The 10,106-nt window shown below is 38.5% G+C and overlaps 2 long non-coding RNA genes across 2 annotated transcripts; both read left to right on the plus strand.

The window, feature by feature from the left end:
* Positions 1-81: 81 nt before the first annotated feature.
* LOC307004826 lies at positions 82-6,253 on the plus strand. Its single transcript, XR_013799153.1, has 5 exons — positions 82-221; positions 1,563-1,661; positions 4,774-4,871; positions 5,048-5,292; positions 5,454-6,253. It is a non-coding gene; the product is annotated as an uncharacterized lncRNA (long non-coding RNA).
* Positions 6,254-6,619: 366 nt separating this feature from the next.
* Positions 6,620-9,112, plus strand: LOC307004825. The gene is made up of 4 exons (XR_013799152.1): positions 6,620-6,812; positions 7,448-7,540; positions 7,861-7,958; positions 8,547-9,112. It is a non-coding gene; the product is annotated as an uncharacterized lncRNA (long non-coding RNA).
* The last annotated feature ends 994 nt before the right edge of the window (positions 9,113-10,106 follow it).

Below are 10,106 nucleotides of genomic sequence, written 5' to 3' on the forward strand. Positions count from 1 at the left end.
ACGTAAATGCAGTTTTTCATCCGCTCCACTAGGCGGCGTGAGCGGGTCTCACTGTCAGAGTGACTCCTCTAGAATCCATGACAACATGACGCTTGATGACAGTCGCTACAGCACGTGCAGATGACGGTTATTATTAATATCAAACAACTGTACCTCTTTTAGCAAATAAACCGACACACAGTCCAATAAAGTGCGGAAATTGAGCGTCACGCTATTCACCGGTAAGTAACTTTGCACTTAAAGAGAATTTCTTTGGTAAAATAAGTAGCTCTGTCACTTAGGCTTTGTTTACATGCTGCTCTATTGCTGAACTCCATCAGACCTTCAGAAGAACAAATGAACCGAAGTAATTGTTGCGTTAGCGTTTCATTTATAATCTTTGTATGAATCGCCATTTGATATTAATATTATGAAGTAGAATAATAAGGAATGGTGTTTTTTTGCCATCGCTGTTGTTGTAGTGTTACTGTAGGCCAGTGTAGGGGGTAATGCATTACAAGTAATTTGAGCATACGCAAGTTACTTAGTTTTCCCATTTATTGACTGACAGCTCTCATGTTGAGAGTGAGACAAATGAAAGTGCAGAGGCGTGTGTGTGTGAGTGTGTGTAAACATGATGTTTATTGTAGTTCTAGACTAAAAGTGAGCATTTACTCATCTCACTTGCACAAAAAAAATATTCAATATTCCTCAAAATGAATAAAATCAGTGAAATGCAGAATCAGAATACTACAACTAACTTAATATGTTAAATAAAACATAATTTTTTATACATTTAATCTCACTTTATTGACCAATGTACTTGCTTTTGACCTTCAATTATTCAGTTAAATAAGCAAAAATGACTATAGATAGATAGAAAGGTTTGCTTGTTTGCTTTCCTCTACTGTACACATTTCCTTCAGCCTGAGGATTATTATTTCACTTTTAGTGTGAAAGGGTCTTTACATTTGCCCAAAACTTTTGTGTTATAAAAAAACAAGCCCAGCCCAGGTGGGGAAAAAAGTGACGCAAAAGTTACTTTCTAAAAAAGTAACTAAGTAATGCAATTAGTTACTTTTTAAGGGAGTAACGCAATCTTGTAATGCATTACTTTTAAAAGTAACTTTCCCCAACACTGCTGTAGGCAATAATCTACTGGATTTATGTTTGTTAATAGAGTCAGTTGGAGTGAGAAGCTCTGATGTTTCTGCTACTTCATGCTTTACTAGAGGAGCTGCAGTGGTTTTGCTTCTGAACCATAAAATAATAAAAATCATCATATACAGTCCAGTCCAGAACAGAACAGAACAGGGCTAAAACCATGTGCAGGAAACCAGCCTTTTAGGATTACTCTTGTTTATTGTGAAGGAAAGTCTCATCTTAATTTTAATTGAATTAAAAGATTGCTATTGATACAACACTACTGAAGTATAATATACTCAGCAATATATTTTCCACACTCTACAGCTGTACAAATTATTCCATTTCCATCTATTAACTAGTCTTTAGACCAACTTTCACATTCTCATTTTTTAGATGTAGAATATGGAGTAATAACTGTTTTATGTCTTTCCTTACAGACGGAATGTGTTTGGACCATTACATCCAGTCATCAGAAGCAGAGATCTGAGTTGTGTGGACAGACATTGGCTTTAATGATGGACTTCTGCTCATGACAGGTAATGTAATGTGTGATTGTGTGTTTTACTGTGCTAAACATGTAGGTATGGAGTTATTATTGTTGCAATATTCCAAATAAATAGATTAATATTCACAAATAAATGTAAAGAGATTCACAAAAATGTATCGAATGCACAAATGAATAGATTAAGATCCACAAATAAATGTAAAGAGTTTCACAAAAAATTATAAAATTCACAAATAAATAAAATGAGATTTGCAAATAAATAAAATATTTACAAATGTTTTCTTATTTTCAAACACAACTCTGCCTGGCATTTATTTGTGAATCGGTTCCTGTGCATTTGTAAATCGCTGCACACATTTGTGAATCGGTTCCTGTGCATTTGTGAATTCCCTCACGCATTTGTGGATTTTGAAACACTTCTAGCGCAGACGTGCAGAGAAATCCACAAATAGGTGGACTCCACCCACCGCCTACTCAAGCCAATCAGATAACGGCCACATCGAGCTGGCCAATCGTAGCACGTTATCGCTTCAACCAATCACGTTAGGCTTTACGCTCGGGGCGGGAAGTGGGAACTGACTGATTCTTGCATCAATGAAAGGAGCACTGGAGCGCAGTAGTAGCGCTGAACTGTGTGTGTGGCAAAAACACTCTGTTTTCAAAAGATTGTTGGAGTTTAAGGCCTCTTTATATTTCCATCAGGATACACTCAGGGAATTATGATAATCAGAGATCCCGAGCATCATGAACAGTCTCTACACCGGCAAGAGGCGCGTCACAGCGCGTCAAAAGCAAATAGCCACTCACTGTCTATTCACTGCTGCCGTAGCAGTTTAAATCATGTAAAACTAGCATGTTTGAAATGTTAACACACATTCCCATGTGACGTCTGCTTAGCTTTATATGCATAATCGTGCTCTTAACGGCTCTGATCGTAGCCTGCTTATTGACCAGTGCTGGTTAAATCATATCGTGATAGTGTACTGGACGCGGGGCATTCATTGATAGTAAGTTAAACGGATGCCCGCACTTCTGATGTAGCGGCTACTTCACGCAATTAGGACAAATGTTTTTGTATTTATACATTTGGGCTTATATTTGGTATTCTACATTACATTTATTTATATCCTATTGCTATTTGTCACTGCGATTGTGCTTTAAAAGGCAAAATCGTATAATGTCATGCATCGTGTCTACCCTGTGCGAGGCAATCTACACTGGGCAAAGCGAATGAGCAAAAACATTTGTCCTAATTGCGTGAAGTAGCCGCTACATCAGAAGTGCGGACATCCGTTTACTATCAATGACTGCCCCGCGTCGAGTACACTATCACGAAATATGATAGTAACCAGCACTAGTCAATAAGCAGGCTACGATCAGAGCCGTTAAGAGCACGATTATGCATATAAAGCTAAGCAGACGTCACATAGGGAATGTGTGTTAACATTTCACACATGCTAGTTTTACATGATTTAAACTGCAGCGGCAGCAGTGAACAGACTTTGCTTTTGACGCGCTGTGACGCGCCTCTTGCCGGTGTAGAGACTGTTCATGATGCTCGGGATCTCTGATTATCATAATTCCCTGAGTGTATCCTGATGGAAATATAAAGAGGCCTTAAACTCCAACAATCTTTTGAAAACAGAGTGTTTTTGCCACACACACAGTTCAGCGCTACTACTGCGCTCCAGTGCTCCTTTCATTGATGCAAGAATCAGTCAGTTCCCACTTCCCGCCCCGAGCGTAAAGCCTAACGTGATTGGTTGAAGCGATAACGTGCTGCGATTGGCCAGCTCGATGTGGCCGTTATCTGATTGGCTTGAGTAGGCGGTGGGTGGAGTCCACCTATTTGTGGATTTCTCTGCACGTCTGCGCTAGAAGTGTTTCAAAATCCACAAATGCGTGAGGGGATTCACAAATGCACAGGAACCGATTCACAAATGTGTGCAGCGATTTACAAATGCACAGGAACCGATTCACAAATGTGTGCAGCGATTTACAAATGCACAGGAACCGATTCACAAATGTGTGCAGCGATTTACAAATGCACAGGAACCGATTCACAAATAAATGCCAGGCAGAGTTGTGTTTGAAAATAAGAAAGCATTTGTAAATGTTTTATTTATTTGCAAATCTCATTTTATTTATTTGTGAATTTTATAATTTTTTGTGAAACTCTTTACATTTATTTGTGGATCTTAATCTATTCATTTGTGCATTCGATACATTTTTGTGAATCTCTTTACATTTATTTGTGAATATTAATCTATTTATTTGGAATATTGCAACAATAATAACCCCATATGTAGGTTCTTCCCATCAATTTCTTTTTGAAGGGCCTCCCCTTTGAAAAGCAAATGATGGGAACCTAAATAGGTGGGGAATAAATACTTCATTAAAAGAACAGTAGATTGAACCAAACGATTATTATTGATTCAGCATTCAAACTATGTATTATATTTTTTAACACTGTACAGCTTTAGGACTTTATGTAACCGATTACATTTAGACGTCTAGACATAAAATTCTGATGTTTTAGTTATTCAGTATGTAATGTTAAAGGACAAGTTCGGTATTTTACACTTAAAGCCCTGTTTACAGATCGTATCTGATGAAATAGAACGGTTAAGATTAAACTTTGGACAGATGCTGCTGTCGCGAGAATTTTAGGTTTATATCGCTTTCCCCCCCCACCCCCACAATGGTTGTCTATGGCCACAGGAAGATTCCTCCCTAAAACACATTAAACTTTCGTTTACAAAGACGTGAAACTCACCGAGTGGTCAGGGGTGTTCACTGATACGGTCCCAAAAAAAATCGCTGAAAAAGATGCATTCCAACAGGTTTTATCGTAGTTTTTGTCCAACTCCATGACTTGTATTAAATGTGCTGAGTGAGGTGCGGTATTACTCCGCCGCTTGAGTGTCTATTATTCAAGCTCTCAACGGAAGAATCACGGGTGTGACACGTTTGGCAAAATAGGTCCTAAATAAACCTAAAATTCTCGCGACAGCAGCATGTGTCCAAATTTTAATCTTAACCGTTCTATTTCATCAGATACGATCTGTAAACAGGGCTTTAAGTGTAAAATACCGAACTTGTCCTTTAAGTAATGTCTGTGTTTATTTATGTTTCCTCTCCAGAATACGGGATGTGTTTGGAGCGTCCAGTCACCAGAAGCAGAGATCTGGGACGTGTGGACAGACATTCACTGTAATGATGGACTTCTGCTGATGGACGGGTAAGACTTCTGACGTGTGAATGTTGTTGTTTGGCACTAAACATGTAGGTTACCATCATTTTCTTTTTGGAGGGTCACCCCTTTAAAAAGCAAATGATGGGAACCTAAATAGGAGGGGAAGGTACGGCAGGCCAGAATTTTGAGTCTGCTAATTTTTTTTGTTTCATTGTATAAAGAAGCATAACCCCTGCTGGACATCGTGACGGGGTTCGGGGGGGACCCGACTCGTCCCCATCCCTTCATACACACAGCATTCACTCGTATCGCGGAGATCTGGCTGGGATTGAACCAGCAACCTCTGAAACCGTGAGGCAGCGCTCTTACCTGTGAGCCACAGATCTCTTGCTGAGACATGTGCAGGAACTTATATTTGACTTTTCTCCTGGATGAGGCCTGTGATTTTACAATAAATGATACTGAGGTGGGGATTGAACTCATTCCTCCAGTGCAACCTTATCAGCCGAGAACGTGTGTTTATCCACTTGCACCACTGTGGCTTTCACACTTATTACTGGTGTCTGGGGCCTTTTATTTGATAACAACTATCAATAACAATTTAATTTCAATTCACTCCTATTGCAGAAACCCAGCTGGACTCAAACCGGCAACCTCTGAACCCGTGAGGCAGCACTCTTACCTGTGAGCCGCAGATCTCTTGTCTCAACATGTGAAGGAACTTATATTTCACTATTATCCTGAGAGTTTCCAAAAAAGCAGTTAAAGTGAGATTTGAACCCGTGTCTTCATCACAGCCTCTTCTTCAAAGAGTGTGTGTAAATCCACTCAACCATCATGGATTTTGCACCAATAACTGGTTTTCGGGAGTCCTTGTCTAATAAGAACAATTGAAAGTCAGCAATACTGTGATTTGAACTCAGGATGCTGTGATTGAAATAAAACACTTTCTCTCCTGAGCCACTGAGACTGCAGAGATGATGAGCGTTTTCAACAGGTTTGATCCAGAGCTTTGTGTTAAATGATGAATAACTTTAGCAAATGTGGGGTTTGAATAAAGACTTTCCAGTTTGAAAGGGAGACAACTATCCACTGAGCCACCGTTTTAGATTTAAAGCTTATCTTTACGTAGCTGGGTAAAAGATGGTCATCATTGATTGATAACTCATTGACTACTCTGCAAGATTGTTTGTGTGTTTATTTTTGGACAAAGTATTTCTTTAGATTTATTATTCAATTATGAGAAAACCAGAGCCACTCTTATATAACTATTTTTTTTTATTTCAAGTGTCATGTGAGAAAAGCTGTTTGACATTGAAATATGCATACTTATATATAAGCTAAATATACATAAACATTAGACTAAAAAAAATAACAAAACCATAAAGCTGTTTCGCCCTCCTGTGGTGATTTGTGTAAATTACACCACTGCAAATCGAGTCTAATGAACATAAAAGTGTTTCGCCCTCCTGTGGGGATTTGTGTAAATTACACCACTGCAATGGGATTTTTCTTCTGTCCTCTCTGTTCTTTTGTTAAAAAATACATTCATAACCACGAAAGACCAGACTTACTCGTTTAGAGTCAAACAATTGTTTTCTGCGCCACTGAACTTGTATCTAATGCATGTGTATGAAGTAACTTAGGCTCAGGCTTTGTAAAAGAGGGTCACTCACTGCATCTGTGTGATTTAAACATGTTTTTGTTGCTGCTTCATGATACAAAGTCTCAAATGTGATCTCGCCACTATAATCCGACGAGAGTAAAGTGCAGTTGTTCCTCCGCTCCTCTAGGCGGCAGAAGCGGTTTCTCCTTCAGTCTGACACTTCTGCTGCTCGACAACATGACGCTTGAGGACAATCACAACAACACGTGCAGATGACAGCTCTTAATGTCACTTTAACAGCGCATATTACAGCTCAACTGCAAATTAAACCGATTCACAGACGGATAAAATGCGGGAACCGAGTGTCACGAGACTCACCTGTGAGTAACTTTCCGCATAAAGTAAATTTCTCTTGCCAAATGATTTGCACGCTCTATCAAACCAGTCACTAGTTTTAGCGTTACCTTTTTAGTCTTTGAATGAATCGCCCTCTGATATTCACACTATAACGTGGATTAAGAAAGACTAACGTTACTGCAGTGTTTCCTGGATTGGTGTGAGAGTCAGCCGGAGTTGTGTGTGTGTGAAGCTCTGATGTTCTCCTGTTGCTTCAAGCTTTTCTACTTCCGGTTATGACTGGGATATTAGAGTAGAACACATTTTAATTAAAATACCACATTAACGGCTGTCATACTATTACTACAAGCATGAAACAATGAAGTAAAGATCAGTGACTAGACACTTTGCTTGTCATTTCTGTAATCTTGTTCTGATGTTTGTAGGTCTGTAGATTCTTTAGTTTTTAGTATTCAGTGTTTTCTTCAGTCTGTGTCCTGGAAGACAGTATTTGAATTAAACGAGATGAACTGTAGATTGATTGATACAGCATTACTCATGTATAGCAGATTTCATTTTAGACTAAAATAAATGTTAGACTTTTTTTTTTTTAATTCAGTTTTTTTTTTTTTGATATACAGTGTGTAATGATGTGTTTGTTTATGCCGTGACTCTACAGAATCAGAGATGTGTTGTGGAGCGTAAACCCGGCCATCAGAAGCAGAGATCTGGCACTCGTAGACTGTAATGATGGACTTCTGCTCATGGACAGGTAATGTAATGTGTGATTGTGTGTTTTACTGTGGTAAACATGTAGGTTCCCATCAATTTCTTTTTGAAGGGCCTCCCCTTAAGAGAAGCAAATGATGGGAACCTAAATAGGTGGGGAATAAATACTTCATTAAAAGAACAGTAGATTGAACCAAAAGATTATTATTGATTCAGCATTCATACTATGTATTATATGTTTTAACACTGTACAGCTTTAGGACTTTATGTAACCGATTACATTTAGACATAAAATTCTGATGTTTTAGTTATTCAGTATGTAATGTAAAGTAATGTCTGTGTTTATTTATGTTTCCTCTCCAGAATCCGGGATGTGTTTGGAGCGTCCAGTCACCAGAAGCAGAGATCTGGGACGTGTGGACAGACGTTCCCTGTAATGAGGGACTTCTGCTGATGGACGGGTAAGACTTCTGACGTGTGAATGTTGTTGTTTGGCACTAAACATGTAGGTTACCATCATTTTCTTTTTGGAGGGTCACCCCTTTAAAAAGCAAATGATGGGAACCTAAATAGGTGGGGAAGGGACGGCGGGCCAGAATTTTGTGTCTGCTAAATTTTTAATTTTATTGTATAAAGAAGCATAACCCCTGCTGGACATCGTGACGGGGTTCGGGGGGGACCCGACTCGTCCCCATCCCTTCATACACACAGCATTCACTCGTATCGCGGAGATCTGGCTGGGATTGAACCAGCAACCTCTGAAACCATGAGGCAGCGCTCTTACCTGTGAGCCACAGATCTCTTGCTGAGACATGTGCAGGAACTTATATTTGACTTTTCTCCTGGATGAGGCCTGTGATTTTACAATAAATGATACTGAGGTGGGGATTGAACTCATGCCTCCAGTGCAACCTTATCAGCCGAGAACGTGTGTTTATCCACTTGCACCTTGCACCACTGTGGCTTTCACACTTATTACTGGTGTCTGGGGCCTTTTCTTTGATAACAACTATCAATAACAATTTAATTTCAATTCACTCCTATTGCAGAATCCCAGCTGGACTCAAACCAGCAACCTCTGAACCCGTGAGGCAGCGCTCTTACCTGTGAGCCGCAGATCTCTTGGCTCAACATGTGAAGGAACTTATATTTGACTATTTTCCTGAGTTTTCAATAAAGCAGTTAAAGTGAGATTTGAACCCGTGTCGTCATCACAGCCTCTTCCTCAAAGAGTGTGTGTTTATCCACTCGACCATCATGGATTTCCACCAATAACTGGTTTTCGGGACACCTTGTCTAATAAGAACAATTGAAAGTCAGCAATAGTGTGATTTGAACTCAGGACGCTGTGATTGAAATACAACACTTTCTCTCCTGATTCTGAAAGTCTAATTAGCTTAAATGCGCTACACTTCTGTAAGAGGGTGAGAGCAGAAAAATATGAACTGCCAATAAGAACTATTAATGCTACCAATGTTCTGTCATGTCTTCTGTTCAAAAAAAAAAATTGCAAACAAGTAAAAAATAAAAAAGAGTTAAACGAGTTAAGCACTAATGTGGTGATTTGTGTGAATTACACCGTTTCAAATCAAGTCTAATAAACTTTAAATAGTTTGCCCTCCTGTGGTGATTTGTGTGAATTACACCGTTTCAAATCAAGTCTAATAAACTTTAAATAGTTTGCCCTCCTGTGGTGATTTGTGTGAATTGCACCACTGTAAATAGAGTCTAATTAACTTGAAATTGTTTCACGTTTACTCGCCTTTCTTCTTGTGTGATGTGAACCTGTATTCTCCACGAGAGCGACACATACCTCTTACACATGATTATGAATTTTAATTCATGAGTCACTCAAAAGAGACAAACCAGCACATATGAGACTTTAGTCACAATCACATGTGAAAATATATCAGAGTTAGACATCTTTAACACATTGTTAAAAGACTGTCATCAGCTGACATCAAATTATATAGATTATCCTATGCAGAAGCAAAAACGTCTAGAATTGTTTTTATTAGCAATAATTTCTTAGCTCTGTAAACAGTAAATTACCATGTGCTTTATAATAAATAAAAAAAATAGACTAGATTATAGATTAAATAATAGACACATTATTTAATCTATGTCATAATTTGGTCATATAAATATACTATTACAAAATAAATGCATAAATAAGAGACATAGTCAATTCACAAGAATGAATTCACAGCTGGTTTCCTATATTTCCCCTTTGGGGTTTTATAATGGTGCTTAAAATTACAAGTAAAATTGTGGTAAACATAACTAGACGATACTTGAACGTTTTGTTCTACAACACACTGTAAATTACACACCCATATGGAAAATGTGCATTTCTAAATAAGTAGCTAAGATTAGTGTGTGAGTGTGAGCAGATTACGTTGTAAGATATTATTTTACGCATAAATTGAAAAACCACATTATAAAACCGCAATAGGAAAATCTGGAGGGAACCAGTGTGGCTCTGTGTCAAATGAACCCTGAGCACTTGCGGTCATATACTCCAAATCCATATTTATTTGCCTATGCCCATATATTGCGGTCATGTGGTCATGAGGTATTGACAACAGTGTGGCATATGCTGTTTGAAA

Source organism: Phoxinus phoxinus, assembly GCF_949152265.1.
Source record: "Phoxinus phoxinus genome assembly, chromosome: 9".
Lineage (NCBI taxonomy): Eukaryota > Metazoa > Chordata > Actinopteri > Cypriniformes > Leuciscidae > Phoxinus > Phoxinus phoxinus.